Genomic DNA, 25,324 nt, shown 5'->3' with positions numbered 1-25,324 from the left:
TGCCCACAGATCTCCTAACTGACTACCAATTTCAGTTCAATAACTACTGTCAAAAAAATGCATATAATCAGTTGTGTCACTTACCTGTGGTGCAAATATGCTTTTTGTCAGATCACCTCCTGTTCAAGAACTCTAGAAAAAAACCCACACAAACAAAACAGATAGTTAGTAATTAGACTTATTTAAATCATATCTTTTCCAGCCAAGTACACATAAACTTTCTAGTATCATCCTCCGGACAGAATTCAAGAATAGCAAGGACACATCTATAATGAAAAGTGAATGCCTGAGCATCCTGAAATCTATTTCATATTTGATAATTGGCACATTTCTTCCATTTGGATTTTTCATATTATGCAAATGCTTATATACTGTGAATCAATGAAGTATAGAAAGATAAGCTTCAAGTGCATTACGGACAATCAGCATAGACTAGGGCTCAGGATGCCTGGGTCTCCCTGAGCCCTTGGAAACAATCAAGGTTCATGGTGTTCAGCCATTGCCTCAAGGGAAACACACAGTTTCAGTGACATAATGCACACAAAGTGATATGAGTCTTTGTAGCAAAAGTATGACCTGCAAATACCTGTCCTTCATAAACCAGCTTTCAATAGCATGATTATCAAATCCAGATTATACACTTTACAGACCCCAAATGTGCCCACATTTCAGACTCTGAAATAGAAAACCTTATTCTTACACAAGAGTATAAGAATTTGTTTATCAATCAAGTTCAAATGAAGTTCAATAAAGGTCCAACTATGAAAGGCAGAACACTATTCCTTGAAAATTCTGAAGCTCTGCAAGACAGAGAAGATTCAGCAAAGGGCAACTTCAGCTGGTCTCAAACAGTCTGAAGTAGGAGAGAGGGGGAGGGAGGGAGGCAGAGAGAGAGAGAAAGAAAGAGAGAGACAGAGTGCCAATCTCTTCTAAAGAGGTGCACCAGTGACAGGATGGGAAATAATCAACACCAAGCTGCAAGAAGGAATTTTACAATAAAATATTGTTAAAGTGGGAAAAAAATCATCAGGACAGTAAAAAACTAACATATAGGGCAGAGACACTGTGTAATCCCTGCCACTGGAGATGCTCAAAACTTGACAGGACCAGCACTGAGGAACCTGATCCAAGCTGGCCTTGCTCTGACCTGAGAGCAGCAATTGTTGCTGACCTGCCTGAGGGCTCATAGCCTTCACCTGACACCAGGGTGGAGAGGAGCAGGCCCTCCTTGTGGTCAGAAGAGACTGAAATCTCTACCATCAAGCAAGTGCAAATTTTAAGCTGGAAGAACCTTGATCTTTTGTTTTGTGTATCAAAATTAATGGTGGTTCACAGTGCGTTAATGAGTAACCAAATAACTGGTAAGTTTTTTGCAGAGAAAGCCCAGACTTCCAGCAGGCAAACTGCCCCATCATAATGGCATCTTGCACCTGGAAACCACTGTGAAACAAGCAAGTCACGTGCTATTTCATAGATGTATTCAACTACTTCCTGTTGTGGCTTCCTCAAAACCCAGTAAAAAGTGAGATTTGGTACAGAATAGAGACAAGCACCCTGCTGTGCCTATCTGGTTTCCAAACAAAAACCCAGGGTGGAGAAGGGGGGAGGCAGTTAAAGCTCACAGTAAGCGTGGCTTTACTGCCAAAATTCTGGAAACATCACATCATCTCAAATTCATTGAATCAATTTTCAGTTCCTAAATATTCATGACAGATTGCCATACAGGTGGCTTAGATTACCCATTCTTTGTAAGAAAGGGAAAGCTTAGCTAATATTGCCCCCAAAAATCTGAGGGCAGCCTTTGTGAAATACTTTGTGTTACTCAGGAAGGAAATGAACACAACTTTTGAAGAAGTACAACACTGAGGCAGACACTGTTCACAGAAAGTGACTTGTCTGTGGCCGTGCAGGTTGAAATAAGAGCCAGTTCACACTTCAACCTGTGATAACAGAGGATTAGGTCCCAGTAGGAATCCAGTCAGCATAACACTGAAGAGAACATATTGTCTTATATGGATTTTACATTTGCTTCTACAAACAGCTCCAGAGACTGTTAAACACAGAAATCAAACTGAAATGATCAGAATAGAGCAAACTTAATAGCAGATTGAAATTTGTACAAAAGTTTTGAATTCAAGATTACAGTGAATAAAACACTAGAGTGGATTGCAGGAGAGACAACACAGAAATGAAATGAAACCACTAAAGGTTTATGAAGCATCTCTCTCATTGTTCATTTCTTTTGCTATACGACCTTCATGTTGCAGAGTTTCAGAAACCAGCATTTCACACGATCCATATTTAAAAGTGACCCCTACAGAATATTTTCAGTTTAAATAAGAGTTTGTGCTTTCTTGGTTTGTTTTGGTTTTTTTTCAGCTGTGCCTTCTGTGAAGTGCCCACCAAAGTACTAGATGAACCATGCCAGTCTTCACCATCCATGAGTCTGATATAAATTTTCCTGACTGGAACTACAGGTAGCCTACATCATGAGATATATTTTTCCCTTACATCTTAGAATCGTAAAATTTATAGCAAGAAATTCAAACCAACACAAATTAGTAATTCAATCCCTATATTCCAATTTAATGAACCAGAGGTTACATTACTTTATTGTTTTGTGCCACTGGACCAATCATTTGGTTTACAGATGGAATGTAGTTCTTTGTTAATAAATAAATGCATAAAAATAAAGGTATCCTCAATGCAATTATGCTGATATCCCTCAGGAACCAGAATGCAATTATTTAAAGTATTATTTTCTTAGATTACTCTCAAGAAAATAAGGAAAGATATATGAAATTTGTGTCCTTTTAACTTAAACTCATTTTAAGAGCATCAACAATGATGCAGATAGTCCCCAGTGGCAACTGAGAAGCACTTAGCCAGAAAATTGTTATTGGATTACAGTTCTGGCTTCATAAAATGTGGCTAAAGATCATTTTAGACATCCATGGAATGACCCATTGTCATAACTGGTATGACAAACAAGTGACAAAGTTATTCTACTCAGCTATTTTGAGGATTTTTCAGATCACAACAGTGACTTGGGGCTGTATCAGCCTACACAGTTTTGATTCAATTATAAAAATAACTCACAATAATTCTAGCATAAATAATTGAATCTCTCCGGAGGAAAAGAAAAACCCCCACAAACATGTTCATATACTTTCAAGTGTTCCTGATGTATAAAGGATTGTGAAGTGATAGGGTGATCAGAAGTCAATTCCAATTGAGAACTACCTTTCAAACTAACTGGTCTTCTTTATTAAGACGATCAAGATGAAAAGGGCACCAAAGGACGCTGCATGATTTCTAACAACACGCAAACTGAAACCACTTAGGTACCACTAAGGTTCATACGATCCTTTTCATTTCATTTTACAGTCTCTTTCAAACAGATGATTTCCTGGATGAGAATCCTGCCTCCCATATTTTAATCTGCTGATAAGTTCCCCCTTCCACCCACCCACTAATGTGACTATATAGCAGATGCACATGTGCACACTTAAATAAATGCAAACAAGAAATAAAACTCTTCACCTTCACATTTGAGGTCACCAGTGGCCACTGGCAACACAGTAAAAATCAGAACCTTAATCAAAAACCTAACATGAGATTTAATTTCCTCATGTAAGGTCTTTGTTATTTTTCTTCCCTGTCCATTACACAGTATGTCTTTGCTCATATAATTACATAATTAACATCCTCAGCACCTATTTCATCCCTTGTTAATTTTGCTAAATATAAAAACAGACATGCTCAAGGAAACAAACTTGGCAAGTGAAGAAGCATAAACAATTTAAAAGGAAAGAAATCTATCCACATCCTGATAATTGGTATGCATAACTGAGCACTACTAGGTGCTAGTAATCACATGATGGCCTTCTGACTGGAAGTGCACATGCAAGAACTGCTTTTGCTGGACTGACAGAGATCACCTCGAAGTGTGGGTACAAGGAGGTCTTGGCTTTGTTTTTCTGTAAGCAGTGTTGAGGCTTGTAGCACCAAAAGAGCAGGAGTGGCAGTTGATAAACCACACTGGTCACATAAAACTATTGGTTCCCAAATCCTTTCTCTGAAAATCAAAAGGATTGTGGATGGGGTGGGTGGATGGAGAGAGGGAGATAAAGTTGACAGCTAAAAGCCCTTAAGATTTTGCAGTTTATTTCACAGTCCAAATTCACATTTAGCTCCCACTGCTCTATGACTATCATCATAATTCAGTTGAAGATATGAGTGTGAAGATTAGGGGCCAGCAAAGGGTTCCTCCTTCACACCTTTGCCATGAAAGAAGAGAGCAAGTAGCAAAAAGTCTTCAGTAATCAAAGAATTGGTAAATTTCCCAAAACTTTAATTGATTCATCCTTGGCAAGCAAATTGGCAGTTTTATTTCTTCCTCCACAGTGTCCAAAAAATAATTCTGTCCATCCTTGTGAAAAAAGGAAAATTTCAGATGGTTTCTATTTAGTGGGGTGGCAGAGGAAAGATCTTTGTTCATCCTAACATACAGATCCTCACATATAAGACCAGATTTTAAAACTGTTACTCACAAAAAAAATTTACTTTGTTCCCTGAATGATACCACCAGGTCATGGAGGGTGGTGTTATTAAATGAAAGGAAGAGGATCACTAACTGTTTGCATCACAGACATACATTTAAACTTACTGCTTCCATAGAGGATACTGTCTCTCTATGCAAATGCACAATATAATTTGATCCAGCAGCTTACAAACAGAACTCAGAAGTCCTCCTCACTAAGAGTTAGCATTGAACTTGTTTGGTCACATTCACCAGCCACTACAATCCTGAATTATACCAAGCTTTTTTCCCTGGTGTATTATGCTGACCTGCTTATCCCTAGACTTCTGTTTAATTATCCAAAAGTGCACAAGAAAACAGAAAGTCCAGTCTGAACCCTGATGATGTCTCAGCAATTTCTCCTCCCAGCACATACTATTTCAACAGTCAGTGATCACTGGAGTTAAAGTGCACACAAGCAGCTGAATAGGATGCAATTCTTATTCTTATGATGAATATCAGGGTCAGAGGTGAGTGCCAGATAACACATAGCAGATGTGGAGGGAGTAGAAGGAATTCTATTTACTTTGGGTGACCACCTACGTTTCAAGGGAGGCAGGGGGAAGCTAGAACTGCAAGATAAAGACTGTTTAAAGATGGCATTGTACAATATTTTGCAGGACAAAGGTACATACTTGCATATAAACACAAACTATTGTTGAAATATAAGACACAGTGTGGCTCAAATTAACCACCCACAGAATGTGACTCTTCATGAAACAAATAGGAGAAATCTTTGGAAAACATACTTTATACCATATGATTACTTCAGCTGATACTGAAAAGTTCCATTTCTCTTTGCCTGTATTTCTTTCCATTTCAGAATTTTTTTCAGATATTAGAAGCAATGCAGCCTTACAAAGGGGAAATGGAGAAAGTCTGATCTCAGCCTGAGGGTAGTTCTAGATAGCCACTGAGAAGACTGCAAAACGCAGATGACAGCACATTTACAATCTTTCATTATGGTACAAGAAAGTACTACAAGGTATTGGTAGCTGCCTGGCCTTCGATCATCAGTCCAGACTGTGCACAATGGCCATGAAACTGCTCCAAACAGACAGAAGGTGATTCTTACAAAGATGATGCATGGAGCTGGAGATCTACAAAAGTTCAATTTGGTAAAACTATCAGCAGCCATTTAGCTGCTCAGCTTTTTACAGCACATGGCAAGGGATGAGGAAGCTTTCACCTCAGTACCATCAGCTGTTAACTCCCAAGCAGAAAGGAGGCAGCTACTGCGAGAGACAGGTGAGTAGACTGATCACTTCAGTTGTACCAATGAGTTCACTGTGCGACCAATGACCTTTGCTTCCCCTGCTCCCTCTTCCTATCCCAAAGAAATCATGAAAGTCATTAAGTATCTTGATGTTTTCCATATGTATGTTTCTACAAGTTATAAGGTTGAAGTGGATCAGTTAGGAGAACTTAAAATCATCAGAAAATACTTAAAAGGAGAAAGGCAGCAGGGAAAGCAGCAATTTTATAAAAGGAATAAACAAAAACAAACCCCTCCAAAAAAAACCAAACCAAAAAAACAAAAACCCCAAAAGCCCACCCTCAAACTTCACTTATCCAGGGACAAGTTGCATTTTCCAACATTCTACAGGCATCCATTTCCTAGGCTACTACAAGCCTTCATGAAAGTTGTTTCAAAGTCTCAGCAAACAAATGGATAGGTTTGGTTGAAAATCTTGCCTCAAATAATTACATATAATTTTTAAAATAGGCCAAATAGTTACATTCATATAATATGATCCAGTCAGTTCTCAAAATGGAATAAATGGGACTGTCATTGTATTTTTAACTAGTACTTACAGAAAAACTAATAGAGACTAGTAATGTCTGGAAGAACAGATCTCAGAAACCAGCTCAATCCAAGGAGGGAAAACCAAACCAAATAATTCCACCACACAGATGTTACCAGATAACCTGCTAACTTTCTAAATTAGTTGTTACATTTATTTCTTTATAAACTTTGGGCTGGATGTTGAGAATTCAATCTGTTTTTTTACACAGTACACAGCAAGGAAGTAAGTTTGGCAAATGGCCTCTGAACTACTCTGAACTCTGAAGATACAGTAGTACAATATTTTTAAAGATATACACAGTCTCATTTAGAAGATGAATTGAAGTGGAATATGGAGGGCAATTTAAGTAGAAAATCCAATAGTTTTCAGTTTTAAGTCTTCTATGCAATGGACATGTCTTTTCAGGTAACATCAAAGATAATTTTAAAAGATCCAAAGCTGAAATGTACTGCAGCATGAAGCAGTCACTCTTTTTCAAAATCAAATCAATCTGCAGAAAGAATTCTGATATTGCTAAAGTTTGGCTGAAACAAATGAGCAAAATTATAATTATTTCTCAGAAAACGTAAGGGAATGTATCCCTATCTCTCCATGTTTACTTTTGGTCTACTGCCACACTTCCACTCTGGCAATCAAAGGAATGCTGTGTGCAACACAAAGGCATGTGTGGCAGCCTGAGGGTTAAAGTAAATATTCCTTCTCTTTGACAAATGGTTAATTCACGGTCATTATTACTAAACTCAATTGCTCAATAATTTAGATATGACAAATGTGTGTAGGAATATAGGCCAGGGCACCTTTCTAGGAATCCCAAAATGCAATACTTCTTCCATGCTTTCACCAGACATCCTCACACTGAGTGTGACAGCTTGAAACAAATGTAAGCTTCCTGAGCACTTCAATTCCCTCCTGCCACCCTTGCTACATTACAGGGGGATTCTAGAGTTACTGTGTCTCCAGACCCAGGATGAATCAATGGGCTTGGCTAAAACAGTTTTCTTAGTGTGTGTAATGCAAGCCTAATATATATTTTTTAAGGCCTAACTTTCCCAATTCTGTGGTCCAAGTATCACGACTTAAGCAATCACATGGAACTAATTTGCAGGCAAGGACACAGTTTGACTGGCACTGAGTGCTAGTAGGTCCTCTTAAAAGTTGTCTGGAATGCCTTTAAAACAGACCATATCTAACTTAGCATTTATATAAACAGTGAGCTGTGCATCCACTTCTACCACACAAATAAAGATTCACAGTGAATTTAACAAACTGCCATTCTCTCTCTATTATCATCATCTATTACAAACCCAGTCCATTTTATGTGGCGACAGGCACAAACATATTTTGGCAAATGTTCTTTAAAAATAATAACAATTAAAAAACCAATTCCTTTTACCTTTGAGTTGGTACAGGAAACTGAACTTCTCCTCTTCCCTGTTCCCACTGACATTTCTAAATTGGCTGGCACAAGAAAGCACCACAAAACACCTCTGCAGTTCACTCACTGAAGTTGAAAGTCTTCCACTGACTTCAAAGGCATTTGGATCAGGCTCAAAGTCAGCATCCCAACGTGTGAGCACAGACTACCAAGCCACAGCGCTGGATGGAATCTGGGCTATTTATATGCTATTGCTGAAGCAGTGCAGGAAGCTTACAGAACTTCAGGTCTCCAAAAGCATGTGCTGTTCTTTCATTGTTACTTTACAGAACATTTTGTGAAGTGTGCTGATATAGGTTAATTTACAGGGTTTTTATCTGAACCACAGAATACAGGTATCACAGGCTGGCTTTGCTTTTGACATCCTATATGCACAATAGGTTGTTCATGCCTCTCTGTAAAGCCCTGAGATGTCATATTTTTAGTTAGAATATGAACCTTCTAGAGCAGAAACCCTGCCTTTACCTGTTAGTAACTCACTTGGAACACTATTGGCATTACATAATATGAAAAAATTTGAACAATAGTAAATAGGAAAAGCCACTGTGCTATTTTTCCACCACATCCATTAGTGTTACTCCGAGTACTTTCATCACAAAAAACTCTAGGCAAACATGTGCAAACTAAACTTTACCCATAAGTTTTTGAAGTATCTCAAGCCAGAGAAGGAACTAAATCTAACCTTCAGCATACTCAAGGGAAGTGAATCCTTTAAACCAGTTCAGGTAAAATATTTACAGTGTCTCTTTCAAAGACCTGCATTAGCACCTGAATCAACATCATCTTGTTTGTGTGCCATTTTAAACTACAGCTGTTTGAAACCATAGCCACAGTGGACCTAAGAGACGTTAAGATGTCTCAGCTCCTAAAGCTAAAGAGTTAAAGAACAAGATATCTCATAGGTCTTAACATCTCACTCAAGCTAGCCTTTGGCAATCAACTGCCCTGACGTATGGTGTGTTTAACTGCCTCTCATTTTCTTGCTCTCTAATTGAGTTTGTAAACTCTGCTTATAAGAAATTTGTAGAATTGAAGTAAAACTAAGGGAAGAGTTCCATACTCTCAGCAGTCTGGTGCCATATGGGGCAGCACACAGTGTTGAAGGTAAGCAAACTGGAAGAGAAAATGTGCAAATTCCTCTTGCCATTTGCATCCAAGCAAAAAACTTCTGGTAAGCAATCAAATTGTTTTAAGTTACAAAAGTACAACAGAATATCACATCTCTTCTTCTCAAAAGATAAAGCTTTCTTTTGTCTCAAATTAAAAAGATTAATAAAGTAAGAGAACACATCAGGTTTGCATCAATCATTGCCCATGTGGTTCTTATTACTGTAATTAAAAGTTATCTCTACAAAATTGTTGGATGAAAGTGCCATGATCTACAATTGAAAACACATTGAAGGGAGTTATCCACCTTATTTGACTATTTTAAGACAGTCAAATTTAAGAACACTGCGAAGGTAATATTCAAAAAAGTCCTTAAAGGCAATTTGTCAGTAAAAGTGTCCTATGAACCCTCTATTGAAGAATGAGAATAGTGCTAAGGCCTCTGTTATAAAAAAAATTAAAATTGAAATAATGAAGATTTTTCTAAAAGAAGTTATTTAAAACTTAGACAACGTAATTCAAATTTTTACCTTCAGGGCTCATTAGGTCCTGTATATATAAGGACTGCTCATTTCCCCTAGGGTTGAATCTTCTAATGTGTTTAGATTTTCACACTGAGTGGGCCAAATTTAAAATAATCCTGAACAAACCTGATTTTTTTGCTGACATGTCACCCCATATTTTACATAAAATAGTGCTCCATTAGGACATCCAGCTTGGCATAGAATTTGGAAAATGGGTGATCTAAACAGAGACTTTTTGTACATGCAGGAGTCTAAACTTACAAATCTGTGAAATAGAAAAGCACTGCAAATAGAATGTATAATTTAATTATAGTACCTTTCATTCAGACATTAGTGTACCACAGTTTTAACATCAAGCTAATTACATCAAAGCTAGTAGCATGCTTAAAACCAATGCTTTTTAAAGCTTTCTTTGTGTAATGCAACTTAAAAGGGTTTTTCCCCCATTCTCTTCTTTATCTTCACTGAATGCAGGATTTACATTTTGGCATAGCAGACAGTGACTTCATGGAGTTCTTTTCAAAACTGTTCAGGGTGTAAAACCACTCACAACCTTTGAGAAAGGTTTACTGGATACCATTAAAAAAATATTTAATGAACAGAAAGGTATCTCCTGTAACAAAGAAGTAGTCTTTTATTTAATAAATCATAGGGAAACACCAAAGGGTGTTAAAGAAGAACTTGTTTGGGTTTTATTGTGAAAAAGGAAAAAACCATTTTCCTGCCATCTTTATTTACATTTGAACACTGCTACCCATTTCCTTCCACAGCTTGTGAAGTCCAGTAGTGTCTTGCCTCTTCTTTCCAGTTACCAACAGACACCTTGACCCATGCTCAGTGGATTTATATGACAAGAAAAGAACAGTCTGTCTCTAAAGGCTATTTGGAAAACTAAGACAGACTGCAATTTGCCCAACAATTCTCAACTATAAAAACCAACTTTAATTTAAATTTTTGCTCAGATGGAATTCTCCAGCTGTTGGAAAAAAAAAAAAAAAAACCAAAAAACAAGGAACACAAAATGAGAGAAGTGCAGACTTTTTAAGCAAGACTATGGGAGGAAAGTGGCATAACATATAGACTGTGTGTCTCTAAAATTTCCTATAGAAAAATTATTCTGTATCAAAGAAAGTGTGGAGAAAAAAGAACAGTGATGCTGAATATGACAAAAAGCTTGTTTATGTTTAATACATAGGAGGAATTGTTCAAGGACAGTTAAATGTGACCCATTTAATACACCAAGGTCTCACATACTCATGGTACTCTGCTGAGTAAGTGCTGATCATGCAAATTAAGCCTGCCTGGGGATACACAGTGCTTTTCAGTTGCAGTTTGAATTTTCCAAGTTATCAAAAAACTTTTAGAGATGTGGATACATATTACTAGGTCACTAGGGCTACTTCCACTTCTTCAGTTGTTGCCTCATTTAAAAAATTCATTTTGTCTGATATTCTTGAGTGTTCTGGCACACAAATCCATTTTCAGTAATATAAAAATCTAATTATTGCTACAAACTGTGTAATTTAAAGTGTGGATGAGCAAGTCAATATGAAAAGGTGTCCCAAGACAAATATTTGAGCTTCAAGAGAAAAGAGATATAAAAATCTAGTGGTCATTGTGACCCTAATTAACTTAAAAGTTCAGCAGAGTCTTGGAGTCACAGTTAGATTAGAGCATGCCCTCAGTATTCACTGCATTCAAGTGTGATCCCTTCTGGACAGCCTTACACTTACTGCCTTAGATTCTTTCCCAGATCACAATATGCCTACAAATCCTACTAGCCATAATTTGGGTTCATTATGTCCGAGCACGTGCAAGGAAATCCAACTACATGCCACCTCTGAAAGTGGCACCAAACACCCAAACAAACTTTACAAGGTAGGTAAAGATTAGTGTATGAAGTGAAAGGGCTAAGAAAAATATGAGTTAGAAACAGCAATGTCCACTTAAGGGTACAATGTGCCCACTGTCTGAAGACAAGAACACAGATAGACAACTTTTTTTATAATTTTAGTATAATGATATAAATTTTATCCTTGAGGGAAATGATGCTCTGAAACAAGTTGTCCTAACCCTCATTCCCCAAACATTTCTCTAAAAGATTAAGCTGTTTTTCCTATTGCTATTTTTAGTAATTGAAAATTCCATGCTCTGGGGCCCCAAAGAAAACATCAATCTGGGTTCTGGATGTATTCCATGATATCTTGAAACAATCTTAAAAAATGTATGCAGCCAGCGTTGTGATCCCCACTGGATCTGCAGGGACCCATTAGGATCATGAAGGGAAGCATGTGGTTGTGACAAAGCAAGCAATTTAGCATTACTCACTGGAGCTGAAGCACAACACAGTGTGAAGCTTCTATTGTTCTCCTTCGTTTCTGAAGACACTCAAGGCCCAACCTACCCACAGCCTAATACACACTGAAATCAGAACCAGAGCCTGAAGCCTCTCAAGTGAAAAAGATAAACAGGGGAGTCAAGCTGGGGGTTTCCCCCCACCATCCCAAAAAATGACCATGAAATATTAAAGATTGCTAGAAGCCATTTCATTACAAATCTCTTTTGAACTGTTTGTGCAACTGAAGAAATGGATTATCTTATATTATCTTTGTGTTTACAAAATAAGGGCTGCTGTATACTAACACAGAAGCACATAAATGCCTGCTTCTGTAGCTCACTTAATACAATCTCCTTCCCTTTGCAGAAGCAAATCTACTTATAAGGTAATTGTTGCAAAATACTTTCAAATGACTGCCACCTCAGCTCTTAATGCCAAAGCAGGAGCACACTCAGTGAATGCGATGGAGTTCAGGCTAGACCCTGAAACAGCTAACACAATGAGACATAACACTTTCTTCCAAAAATGTCATTTCATTAGTTACCATGTGAAAAAGGAATGTGAGTGCTTGAGGAAACTTAGGGTAGACTAACTGCACCTGCATGCTATTTATATACCTGGTACTTTTGTGCAAGTAAACACAGGCATTGTCAGAAGGATACTCTACTACGCAGGACACCAAGCCAGTCCCTGCTAGCAATATTCTCTTTATGTTTGTGTACTTATAAAATGGCCCAAGATACAAATAGCTCAGAGCGACAAACTCAGAATAAAAAAAGATCAAAACCACTAAGAGACAGTACACTTAAACCTTCACTTATTAGTATTAACAGTTATAGTGTGAGAACAACAGAAATTTGACCTTGCCTAGTTAGTGTTTTTAAGTCACAGAGACAAAGTGAGCTTCCTATAGACACTATAAAAAACTGCACTGTGGAAGCATTTATAGGGTATGACTTTCCAAGCACAGAGTGAGGTTTTATAGCTATCTCAGACCTACTGGGCTAAATCCTGAGCCACTGAATTCAACACTGTTCCACTTAGTCTAGCAGCACTGAACCAATTTACATCATCTGAGGATCTTGCCCAGAAAGTGTAATGGGACTCCTGTGGCCTCAGCTTTCACAGAAAAATCTGATACAATACAACATAATCTGACAAACCCAAGAAATTTGAAATTAGGACTCCTGCTCTCCCCATATTTCACCCACTTGTGTTTAAGTGCATTGCTGCAGAGGCCTTGATATTACACAGTCAGTGCACCAAAACAGAGCCACAAGAAAAATACTACTGACTCCAGCATGACTCATTTATTTCAGTGAGATCTTATTTAAGCAAAGAGTGAGTCTGCGCTAGGTTGAGTGACCACTGTGATATTAAAATGTAATAGGCTTTTCACAGTCTGGTTTCAGATTATACCATCCCCTGTGTTATGGCCCTGGAGTAGGCACAAAGCTTTGTTTCGTTGGGATTTCAAATGTAAACATTTAGATCGGGATACCAGCTTCCTCTTATATTGTAAATGACGTCCCTGAAATTCAGACCCAGAACGTTAGTCTTGGCTGACCAAAGTCAAATAGAGGGATATTCTACAATTATAGTAATTTTGAAAGAATCTAACCATCCAAGCACATTTTATCAGCCAGCACAAAACTAACATTACTTCAGCGAGCCTAAAAATCTCACCTGAGTTGAAGGATTGACCCTTACATATCTACAATCTCTGTTAAATTACTTGGTATCAGTGACATGAAGCACTAGGCTCTGGCTGAAATTTCATGAAAGATGGATTAAAGGCCTTCACTGGACAGAGACCATAGGGCAAAAACATATTTCAGAAAAGAAAATTTCATGTTTCAAATTCTCTTCACAATGAAAGGTGACCTTTGATATCACTCTTGCCTTGCTCTTTGTATAAACTCCTTTTGCTTTCAGTACTACTCAAACAGATGAGCACTGTTTTCATTCTTTCCTTAGCATCCCCATTTCGATATTCCAGACTCAACCATCATTTACCCCAGCAGTCCCCTACTGTGCATCTATCCCTCAAATCTTAAATATCTGTCCTCCCAATCTGTTCTGAGGCCAAATCCAAATGAGTCTTGTGCATGCAAGTTCTATTATCTACAAGCATAAATGACAGAATCTACTGCCTATGCATGCAAATGTTACCTATCCAGATCAACCAATGTGCCATTGTGTATTAAGGGGCAAAGGTTTTTTGTACAGAAGGAGAAGCCTATTAAGTGGACCTTTGAAACTGTGGCCCTAAAACTATGCTCAGGAAAAAGAAGCATCCCTGTCTGTAAAGAGTAGGTATTTTCAACAAGTATAATTTTTTTCATGCAGCTTAAATCTCTGGAAAACCTTCAGAGGCTGAGTTACCCTTGCTCATAGCTCTGCAAGATTCACCTGGCATTTGGTGATACTGTAGTGTATGTGCAATCTGTCCAGTTAAAGTGTTCAGACAAAGAAACAACATCCCACTAATATAGATTAACTGAAATTAACTTTTATGATTTCAAGTCATAAAAACATACAAAGAAGTTTAACAACTGGTTCACCAGGAAGACACTGTGATAGATACGTGAGAACTTGAAAAGCAAGATGATATTTCTGGTTTGTGGTCATTTTAATTTTTAACTAAGGCATGTTTTCTTTTAAATGATGCAAATGGCAACATTTTTATGTCTATTCACCCACATCCAGATAAAATTAGATGGCAGACCCCCCCCCCCCTTTTTTCCTTCTTTTTGAAATCCAGGAACATTAATTCTAGGACTGAGTACTTCTTACACCTAAGTTTTGCCTCAGGCCAATTTACCAACTATCACAATCACCTCCTGAAGAGGTCTGAAAATGGAACATCTTATTTACCCTTCATTAAGGTAACACATGGTTTATCCTCTGCATTTTCTGTATCTGTATATGAAGTCCAGGTTTTGGCTCTATCAACTCAGTTCTGTTGCCAAGCTGTACTGAAGAACTGAACTCAGTTCAGCCTTCATCTGTGTTATCCACACATTTATATACACCTTTATACAGACTCCTGTTACCACTCAGTGTATGAATCAATCCCTTAGCAATTTATGATTATGCAACTTGCTAGAAGAGAAGTAGGCCACACCAGCCTTGAAAGCACTTTAGCTTAGTTGTTTTTACTCATGAAGGACATGTTGTCCTGTAATTATTCTGTCATTTCTTAAAAGGTGAAATCCTTAACAGGTTCATGCTTTCCGCGCTGCTATGTGTATGTGTGAGTTGATGTCTGAGCACGACTCACCCACTAGGAATCATCATTCCGAATTACTTTACAAGGAGCTACATAGAGCTGGACAGCTTTAAATGTGTTAAATATCCTTAGAGTTTATATGGATGGTTGCAGGGGGAGCAGGGGCAGAGCAGAATAAGGAGGAGTCAAGAAAATCGTTAATATGTTCCAATTACCCCTGATTCACAAAATACACAACTGCATAAAAGTGTGACTTTCTGTTTTGGCCCTGTTGGTAATGCAATGTGATGCTGTGTTTTCTTGTATCATTTAGTACGGGCAGTAAAGTATGGGCAACTTTAAACAATTAAGCAAATTTTCAAGGAATGTGTTCAGAGAAAGACTGAAAGGAAATTCTGACATTAATCAAACACTGCAGGTTCTACTTGCAAGAATTCTGCAAAATACGGGCTAACATTAAAGTTAGTGGCTGAAAGGCAAAGGTTTTTCCTGCCTCAAATTAACTGTACCTTTAGTTTATTTAGAAAAGAAGCACCAAGAATACTAACTTCCCTTTTCTGCACAAAATTCTGCCATTCAGCTTCAAGAAAGAGCACTATGACACTGTAATACTTCCCCTTCCTTAGGTATGTCAGAATATTTGGAAAATTTTAATAAACTCCTAAAATGATGTACAAATTCCATGAATCATGGAAGCTCTACAATAGGTTCTCTCCCTAAGAAGTCCTGCTGTGCCTAACTAAATGCTTATCTGATATACTGGCAATATGAAGCTAATGAAGTGTGTGAATACAGCATACTGAACTGTTTGCAGTGGAGAAAAGGTGAAACTGGACCTCAAACAAAAACAGGGGGGGGATCCAGATTCTTCTGATACTTCTGGCTAGTTGGGGTCTCTTTTTAGTGAAGATTGGAGAGAAAGCGAGGCTAGGATTAGGACTCTTCAGGCTTCAGTAAAACTAAGAGTAATATTACAGATTTCTCTGTTGGAAACTGCTTGTGCGCTACTTAGCCCTTGCTGTTAACCAGGGAATGAAGCATAAATTGGCCAGAGGAAAATCATGTTCAGTATGACCATGGAAAGGAAATGCCGTATCTTTCATGAGAAAGAATGATCTTGAAAGGCATCTATCCTGCTCGCGGGACTGCTGAGGCACAGGCAATATTCAGACTCTTAAGATCATTATCTGAACTGCTCTCTGAACCTCTGCTTCCGCACTGTCAGCTGCAATACATGAGGGCAGTTTACAACAGTGTTAGTTATTCACTTCGAATTTCCCAGCTTTAGCTAGTTTAAGTGAGACCCTTAATGTCACTTAAACATAGTGGTTTTGTGTTGTATTTTAATTTTGAAAGGATTATCAAGAAAATCTACTCTTTCCGTTAACTTTCTTTGAAAAACGATTAGGTGTTTTAGAAAGGATCTCCAAATATCCTCACCGCGCCTGATAAATTATCCGCAATGAAACACGTATTGCAGATGAAAATTAAGAAAACGTAGAGGCAAAATAAAGTTCTCAGTCTGAAATTACAAATAGTGGGTTACTTGGGAATGAAACATAAGCAAGCATTTTAAATCATACTGAAATTTTCTTTGTGTTGGTATTTGGCTCTGTATATCTTTATTGATAAAATGAGCAATTTATTTTTCTTTTTATGGGGCTAACAATTACGCACCACTCAAAAGAATCTGACTGCTATTAGCTGACTACAGCACTTACAAGGAAAAAAATTCCGTTGCCTTACACAAATGTTACCAGTAAGCTACCACCTAAGGAAAGCTTTGGAGAACTGCTAATGAGCCTTCTTTAGCTACTCCTTCCTAAAATACCACATTTTGTAATCTTGAGCTGCAACTAATTTTCCTGATATTACACGTGGAAGTCACTGTGAAAATTAAACTGAGATAGGATGTAACAAAACCTCACTTGTAAATATGGTTCTTCAAACATAAAAATCTGGCAAAGCTCAAAGAGCAGAGCAGGAGGTAAGATAGATTTCATATGCTGCTGTCTTTAGTGCTTTTAATGTACATTGGATAATTATGTACTTCATGTCTTCCAAACTGAGTTACGTTGGTTTAAATCTATTCATAGAATATCTGGCTATGTGTCTCTCCCAATTTTGTATAGTATTCTCTGGTCTAAAGCAAGCAGTTCCAAATTAAATAAACGAGCATACCTACTGCACAAAGCAATCGACTGCATTCCAGTGAAGCCCCTTTGAAAGCTGTGTCAAATCTCTGCTGACTCAGGGAGGGAAGTACCTCATTCCCTTTGCATTAGTCACCCTGCTAGAGATTAATCCTAATGAGCTTTTTTTACAGGCTTGGCTGGCACACCCAGGATTTGTATAACATACCTGTAACTTCAATATTTAGCCCAAAATGCGCTCGTTCAAATCCAGATAGATATCCGCTTTTCCAGAAACTATTAACTGCAGCGTTACTGCAGGAGCTTATCGAGCCCAGAGAGAGGGCGGCCACAGGGCGCTTCCGCAGCTTTGGTAAGCGGCCATCACACAGCTAAGCACTGTAAAATCAGCATGGGCCAGCACTCACACAAACACCCGTGCAAGCCACACATCTCACAAAAGGTCACAGCATTAAAGAACAACAGTGTTCTCTTTTTCTTTATTTCATTATCCTCATTATCTCCCAATTTCACTGAATTTTGGCAAACAGTGGGCATCTATTTGATGAGACTAGACTGTTTGCAGACTCTGTGATGGAGTTTCAAGCTTCCTCCCAGCTGTATCCCGCCCTCATTAGGCAAACAACCATGCCTTGGCCTTTTCCTCCCACCAGCCTGAGAAAAGACTAACAAAATTTCAGCTCAGAGAGAAAACAGGAGTTGCACACCTTTGATCACTGTTATTTCACTCTAAATACAATGCCCCAGTAATTTTTACTGAGGGAACAATACTAAACTAGAAATCCATACCTACAATACCATCAAAACATCAGAAAAAAGATCCATCATGCAAAAATATGTTTGCATGCAACTTGGCTTAGTTCTTTTATAAATCAAAAAAATGAAATAGCCACTGTTAGATGCATGGGCTAAAGCAAGAAGCCTCGTCTATTCTGGACCAAAGAGCTGGAAAATAATTTTCAGATCTGAAGAATTTTAAAGGAAGACAGTAACAAGCTCCTTCCCAGTTAAATGAAGGTACTGCTAGCTTGGTTACTGCAGCCAACCTAAATCACTGCAGCATCCCATGGAGTGAACAAGGTCCAAAGGACCAAACAGCTTTCCTCAGAAGTAAAAAAAAAAAAAATAAAAAAAAAAATCATCACAGCTCACAGTCTAACACACTCCACAAAGGACACAGTTCATAGTGCCCACACACTCCAGCTGTAGTCTGGCAATGGCAGCATCAGAACACAATAAGTAGCTTGGACTCTATTAAATAAAGTAGCAGAGCTGTGTTTCACCATGACAGACCACAATCACAATGGTCATTCACTGTCACTCCCCACTGGCCTGGCAGCCTATATTCAGATTTTGACCGCTCTCAAGGATTCCTAAGGTACACACCATCCTAGTAGCCAAGGGCTATGTAAATGAAGCAATGCAAGTTGTGCATTAGTACACCTGATTTTTGGACATCCAGCATGGAAGTGGTACATAACAAAACTGGTTATTTTTCCTCAGCGAAGAATGAGTGCTTTGGGAAGTGCTGGCAGTAACAGTTTGGCACAGGGCTCTCAGGAGGAATCATGAGAACTGGCCAGGAAGATGCATGAATACAGGCTGGATCTAAGTCTCTATCTCTCTGAATGAAAGATGCTCAGGCAACTGAATAGACCAAACAAGGTATCTCCAGCTATCCTGGAGCTACATCACAGAATTTTCTGCACCACAAGCATTTCAATGAAAACAGTAGGCCTCTTATTTTAAATGCAGCTTTATAGCAGCACCCTTTCTTTTTAAATATAACCAGACAAGATTTGAAATGTTCCTACAAATGCCCAAATGAGTATTTCCTGTGCATGTTTCCTAACCACTAGGCCATCAGACAGCCAGCACGGGACAGGGACTCACCATATCTCATCAGCAACTCTGTGATTCGTGAATGTTGTGAATAGTGTTCAGGGCCTGGTAACCTCAACCAGGGCAGAAGTCTGCAAAAAAATGAAGCCAAAAATCCTTTAGGACTTTTCTAGTCTCTGGACACCAAAGACACTACCTGGAAGCTGAAATGTGGTGTTGTTCTATTACTGCATACCTACGACAATCTTTTCATGAAGAAGAGCTAAACCAATTCTGCCAGCTCCATGAAGCAGGAATTGCCTTTCTCCTGTGTCCCATGGGCAGGCTCTGACAGAGTCCTTGCCAACTGTCTCTGTTCACACAGGCCTCACTGTGAAAAAGCTAAACAACAACACGACTTTCCATGCTGCACCATTTAGCTTTGGCTGAACATGTAATCGTGTGTCTGTGGTTTTCCTGTTTGGGTGCCTAATTTAATTGGCTGAGTCCACTCCTTCAAGTGTGGAATGGACTCTGAGGGTATGAGGAATTAGCATGTTTCTGCCAGAGACATTCCACCCAGATCCCATGTTTGTTTAACATGTACAAACAGCTAAAATAAAATACTTGTTGGCCTCAGTAATAAACAGAATATAAAATAGTGTGAAATTAAGCAAGACCAGCTGGGCTCCAGGAGAAATGAAAGGAACAGTTAACTTACACTACACAATGATCTGGAATGCAGACACACTAAGATGGACTGCTATTGATGTCTGGTTTTGATGCATTTTATATACAAAGTGCTGATTAGATCTAGCTACTAAATTATACCCTTTTGTATCCATATGTCAGTAATAAACAAAATTCAGAGGAGCAAAACAATTGCTCTGCAAGCCAAGTTTAAAATGTTACATCATTGGCTGTAGAAGTGTGAAGTCATTACAGCAGTGATAATGATTCCATTGTTCCAGAAGCAAAAAAAGGACATTAAGAATTCTTCTGATCTAAGGCAGGATTTATCCAGTCCTCAGGGACTCAGGAGAATTTCAGGATAAGCATCTGTATAGAATCTGTGTAGGAGCAATTGGGCGTCCAGATATATATACTGATACCATAAACCAAGCAGCTGCTTAAGCAGAGTTTTTGGAGAACTTTAGAAAGTTCCCTATAACACAGGACAGGATAGAGCTACTTCCTTGGAAGGGATTTTTCTTCCTCAACTGGGAAGCAGAGTCAGGGACTCTGTGATACAGAAGGCATGATTCTATCACATTGCATTATGTAATTCTGAACAAAGATTTCAAGCAGCAAAGTGACTTAAGCTGCAATTCCTGTGAAGGATGCTCTGCTGCACGTCCAAGACCACCCTTGTCTCTTTCTCTGGCTCGTCACTGTGCTCCAAACCTTTCCCACTTACCTTCCCTTGGGATAATACGTGTGGCATTGTGGCTAACATTGCCCTTCCAGCAAACTTTTTCTGGCAGTTGGACATCTTGGATCTTTTCCAGTTTGTTACAAACAATGTATATCAAATGCATTTATGTTTCCAGTGTCTCTTTTAAGAAAAAGAGGCTAAATGAGTAAATAAAGTCCAGCCCTTGGAAAAGCTGTATGGGACATAAGTCTGTCAGGGCTAAATCACTGACAAAATAAAATGTCAAGGGGAACAGATTTAGAAGTCTGTCAGACAAATCACTACTTATGTTTCATTTCATTGGCAGCTGGACTGTTTTGATCTTTCATTTTCTTTTAAAAAGAATTAACTGGAAGTAGTAGACAGGATCTAGTTCTTCCTCCCCAGTGAGAGCCCACTGTTGAATTGTCAAACCAACAGAATGGCTTTTCCCTCAGTCAAAGTGTAAGTACCTTTTTCTCACCACCTCAGAGCAAGATTCCTCAAATTATCCATAGTGAAGCCTAAGCCCCAAGATGCAGCTTCCTGTGGAAGATCCTACCTGTACAGTCAAATGCCACTGTGCCTCTGAAGGCACTGGGACACCAGGTAGGTCACAGACAACAGCAACTTTAATTTTACTCTGGTGATCATTTTAAAACACCACTTCTATCCATTGCTTTTTCTCCCACAGTTCTTCTGTCACAAAAGATCAAGATGACTCAGTTGCCAGGTAAGCCAACATGATGGGGAACTGGCTCAAAATCAAAAGGAAACAAAGAATTTCACAGCACCATCTGTATCAATAGCAGAACATACCACAGCATAACCAGTCTGAACACCTGAACCATTGGCTAGAACCCAGATGAGAAATGATTGTCATTTGAATGACTCTACCCACCTTTTACTATTTTCCTTTATCTAGAAAAAATTGTAATAAAGTAAAACAAACTGAATTTTCATTTTCAACCCAGGAAAGCAATTTTGGGACTTTATAGCCACCCTGGAAGCCCATTCTTCCCAGGATGAAGACCCAGACTCTTCCCACCAGCCTTGAGCTTGATGGATACATGAAGGCATGGTCCAGTGGCCAATAACATACACCCCATCAGGTTTTCTTGCCTAAAGAGCAGGTAATGCTCTGGAATACAGAGCTTAAGATACTGCCATTTTAAAGGTTTGAGAATTAACAAGAAATGGATATTGGTCACATAGTCATGGCAGAGTGGGTAAATCACTAAGTCATTCATTTATATAGTACAGCACGGTTACAGTAATAATACTGCATATATGGTGAGGAGGCCAACCAGGGAAAAATATTCTTCAGCACCCTGCACAGACATTCAAGAGCTCTGTTTTAACTTCTATCACTTACTAAAGCTGCACAATACACAAGTACATCAGCTTTCCACCTTCAGGAACCTGACTCCAACACCTTCTTTTCACTCTGCTGCACAGAACTTAACACTCTCAGCATCAGTTAGCATCATCCAGCAGGAGCTTTTAGGAAATCTGCTTTTAAAGGGGTTCCAGAAGTAAGGCTGGGGATTCAGATACTTTACCCAGAGCCTGGAGCAAACTGGACTAAAGAAAGCAAAGACATGGGCTGCCTATGAATACATGCAAAAGGACTTTATGAGACAAATTGCTGCATGACAAACTGATCAATGAAATTTAATGCAAGCAAATGTAAAGGGAAACATATGGAATCAACAATTATGACTATGCATTTAAAATGATGGTTTCCAAGCTCATTACAGCACCAAGAGGAAGATCTCGATAGCCCAATGTAGGTAACAAACTAGCCAGACAAGTAATGCAGATAACATAACAGATAATGAAAGCCTCAGCTAAAAGAACAGTTGACAAGAAAACAGTGAATTAAATTTTAGGAGTCGCTGTGAAAGCAGAGAGCATGACTGCATCAGTGCATAAACCCACAGAGCCCTTTTATCTGGTTCTGATCCCATTTCTCAAATGGATATACAAATAGAAAAGGCATGGAGAAGAATGTCAAGGATAATAAAATCTGCAGAACGACTACTGGACAGGAAACAATCAAATGTGTTGGCATGGTCCAGTATGGAAGACGTGCCATAGGGAGGAAAAGATAGACACCTATCAAATTGGAAGTGGCATAGCAACAGTAACAGAGGATCCATTCACTGCTTCTTCCCACACAAGAGCTCAGAAGCATCAACTAACATAAACAGATTTCAGACTCTAACCACAGTAATGTACAGTCAAGCTGTGGAACACTGTCATCTTATCACAAGGGTTCCATACTATTGTCTCTTTATCACAAAACTTTCATACCTTCTTGGTGTTTCTCATGGACATCTCCTCAGAGCACTGACTCCTTCTTCTTCACAAAGCAGCCAACTAACTCCAATTCCCTTCTCACCCAGCCACCCCCACTCTTTTATAGCATCTTCTTCTCATTGGTTACAGCTGTGGCCTGTTAAAGTCAGGCCTGTTCCTAATCTTTGCTAATTGGCCCAGCTGCAGCTCCTTAGGGGTAAGATTATTTTCTACACTATCTTTATTTTCTTATGTTCTATCCAGCTACAGTGGAACACCTTGAATAAGAATGCTACAGTGGATGCAAAGGTTTAAACAAGTTCTGTGACAGGATTCTTGAGGAAAAAATTGTGAAGGTATCCCAAGGAGAAAAACCTCTCTTCTGGCCCAGCAGGGCTAGAACAGTGTGTTTGTGTTCAGAATAGTACTTCAGAGGGTAATAGCTACATTCTTCAACTTCTGATGATACCCAAGACAAGAACGGGGCTAGATGAGCTTTTGGGTCTAATATGGCTCATCTCATATCCTTTCTCAATCATTTGCCTTTCAGTGTCACCAACTAAATTGCGTACACAGATCCTCCTCCCCTCACAGCTCTATAGGCTGAAAAGGTTTCTATCCTCAGCAACTTGTCATTGCCCCATTGCTGGGGCTCATATGAAATCTGTTAACTAGAACTGTTTCTTTATGCCCCCACCTGTTTTAGTGAAAACAAATCCTACTTATAGTGACAGTATTATTTAAATCAATTGAGACACTTTTTGAGGAATACAGGTTAAGGGTTCTCATCTGAGCAGCTCAGTAACCATTCTGGAGTAGGGATGTGACAACCATCTGGAAAGACAGAACAGACTACAGACATGTCTTTTCTTTCCTTTCCATGTTTGTTCTCCCAGAAATGAGGAGTATCAAATCTCTCTGGCACAGGGCTCACTGTTTGTGAATGAAGATGGCTGACAGTTTTTCAAAATTTTCTTTTTATGTTCCTGCTGGTTTTTATTTTCACTGTTTCTTTGTTGGACCCTTTTTCTCCACAGGAAGTTAAGGTTTGAAAAAAAACTAAACAAAATCTCCACATCCAATGTGAGATATCTACTACTCTGTGATTCATTTAAATATGTCTAAAAAGAGTGAACTCTTTCCAGTAATATTTTTAGTATGCCAAATTTGTTTCAGAGTGTGCACTATTATCCAAAAAAGAGAAGCTTCTTTATATGCTTCAATATGAACAATTTAAAGTTAAGACTTTTCACTGAAATCATACTCACTCTTAGTCAACTCAATGCAAGTAATTGATCTGACCGCAAAATTATTGTCTGCATTTTTTATCTTTTTAAGATGTGAATACTACTATCGGTGAAATATTGGAAGTAAATGATGATGCTTCCCATATTTATTTTGACTTTTTTAAATTTGTAATCATATAGGGGAGATTTTTTCAAAAGCCTCCCTTGGTAGTTTCCTGTTTAACTATCTACATTAAATTGCAACAATCCTCAGCCAGTTTATCCAGAAGAGCATTTCTGCCCTTCAGAGTTCAACAAAGGAACCACCACCTTAGAACCTCTGTCTGCCTCTGTGGAAGGAAGCAGCATGGCCCTCAACAAACACCTTTGGGAATAAATATAAAGAAAAAAAAACTACGTGATTGCCTTTATATCCTATTTAATCAATCCACAGCCTTCTTCATCAATTCAGCTAGCATCAGTAAGAAACTAAGGATGAAGATCAGGGCTGTGTGCTAATGACCAAAGCTGAAAATGTATCCCAATTCATTAAACATTTTCACTGTTTCTGTCTTCAGAGTTGATAATATGTTTTCATAAGCAGGCAGGTTATTAAAACCCAAACTTCCTGGTGAGCACTGGGACATTATCCATTAACTTGTTTCTGAAGAGAACTGTCCACAGACAGCAGACAAAAAGGAAAATCTTTACCCCACTAACTGCTCATTAAAAAAGGTAAAAAGTGCTCCTCAAAATACAGGCCTTCACAAAAACACTGAAGTTTCAATTAAAATCTTGATGAAATCAAAAATAAGTAAGAACAAGACCAATAGGCCAATTACATGCACAGGCAGCATATACCACACATCTTTGTTGCACTATAGAACAACAGAAGAGAACAAGCACTTTAAAGAAACAGGGGGGAAAATTTGAAAATTTTAATATTTTTCTTTTTATTTGGTACTTCTAGGAGAATGTTCTTTTCTCAGGATCTGCATCCGTAAAACCAGGAAAACCTTCCAGGAAAAAAAAGACAACTCTTAGACAGAAGTACTGCTCTCAGTGATTCATTTGAAAGTACTGAACTCATAACCTGAACCTGAAATCTAAGAACCACCAGCTGGGCTGGGATTCAAAATTACAGTGAAGGAGTGATTTCTTGGAGTTGTGAGGCATTAAGTAGTAGAGGCAATTGTTTTTTTTTACCTAGTCCACAAGGAAACTAGGAAGAGAAACATGTAAGAATTAAGAAAAGACTTAGTATTGTTGTACTATAGCATCATGCACTGCTGAACCAGAGGTTGCTTTAAAAAGGAACTTCAAAATTTTAAATAAGCCTTTTACAGTCAATCATTTTCAAGACGCAGCTGGAAGAAAGACAAAACAAATAAGATAAAATTGTAC

The 25,324-nt window shown here is 38.5% G+C and overlaps 1 long non-coding RNA gene across 4 annotated transcripts in view; it reads right to left on the bottom strand.

Moving 5' to 3' along the window:
* LOC132077124 (uncharacterized) overlaps positions 1-22,784 on the bottom strand; it is a 36,977-nt gene extending 14,193 nt beyond the window's left edge. For 2 of the 4 annotated variants that reach the window (XR_009419001.1, XR_009419004.1), the window contains exons 1-2: positions 22,710-22,776; positions 85-132 (exon numbers count right to left, since the gene is read on the bottom strand). This is a non-coding gene — a long non-coding RNA (uncharacterized LOC132077124). Of the gene's footprint in view, positions 1-84; positions 133-22,709 lie in introns of all 4 variants that reach the window. The other 2 variants (XR_009419003.1, XR_009419002.1) reach the window with 2 other exon arrangements.
* Between the last annotated feature and the right edge of the window lie 2,540 nt (positions 22,785-25,324).

The sequence above is a fragment of the Ammospiza nelsoni genome, chromosome 9 (genome assembly GCF_027579445.1).
Source record: "Ammospiza nelsoni isolate bAmmNel1 chromosome 9, bAmmNel1.pri, whole genome shotgun sequence".
Taxonomy (NCBI): Eukaryota; Metazoa; Chordata; class Aves; order Passeriformes; family Passerellidae; genus Ammospiza; species Ammospiza nelsoni.
Note: the sequence above shows the minus strand (reverse complement) of the source record. Positions and strands in the feature narration are given on the sequence as shown.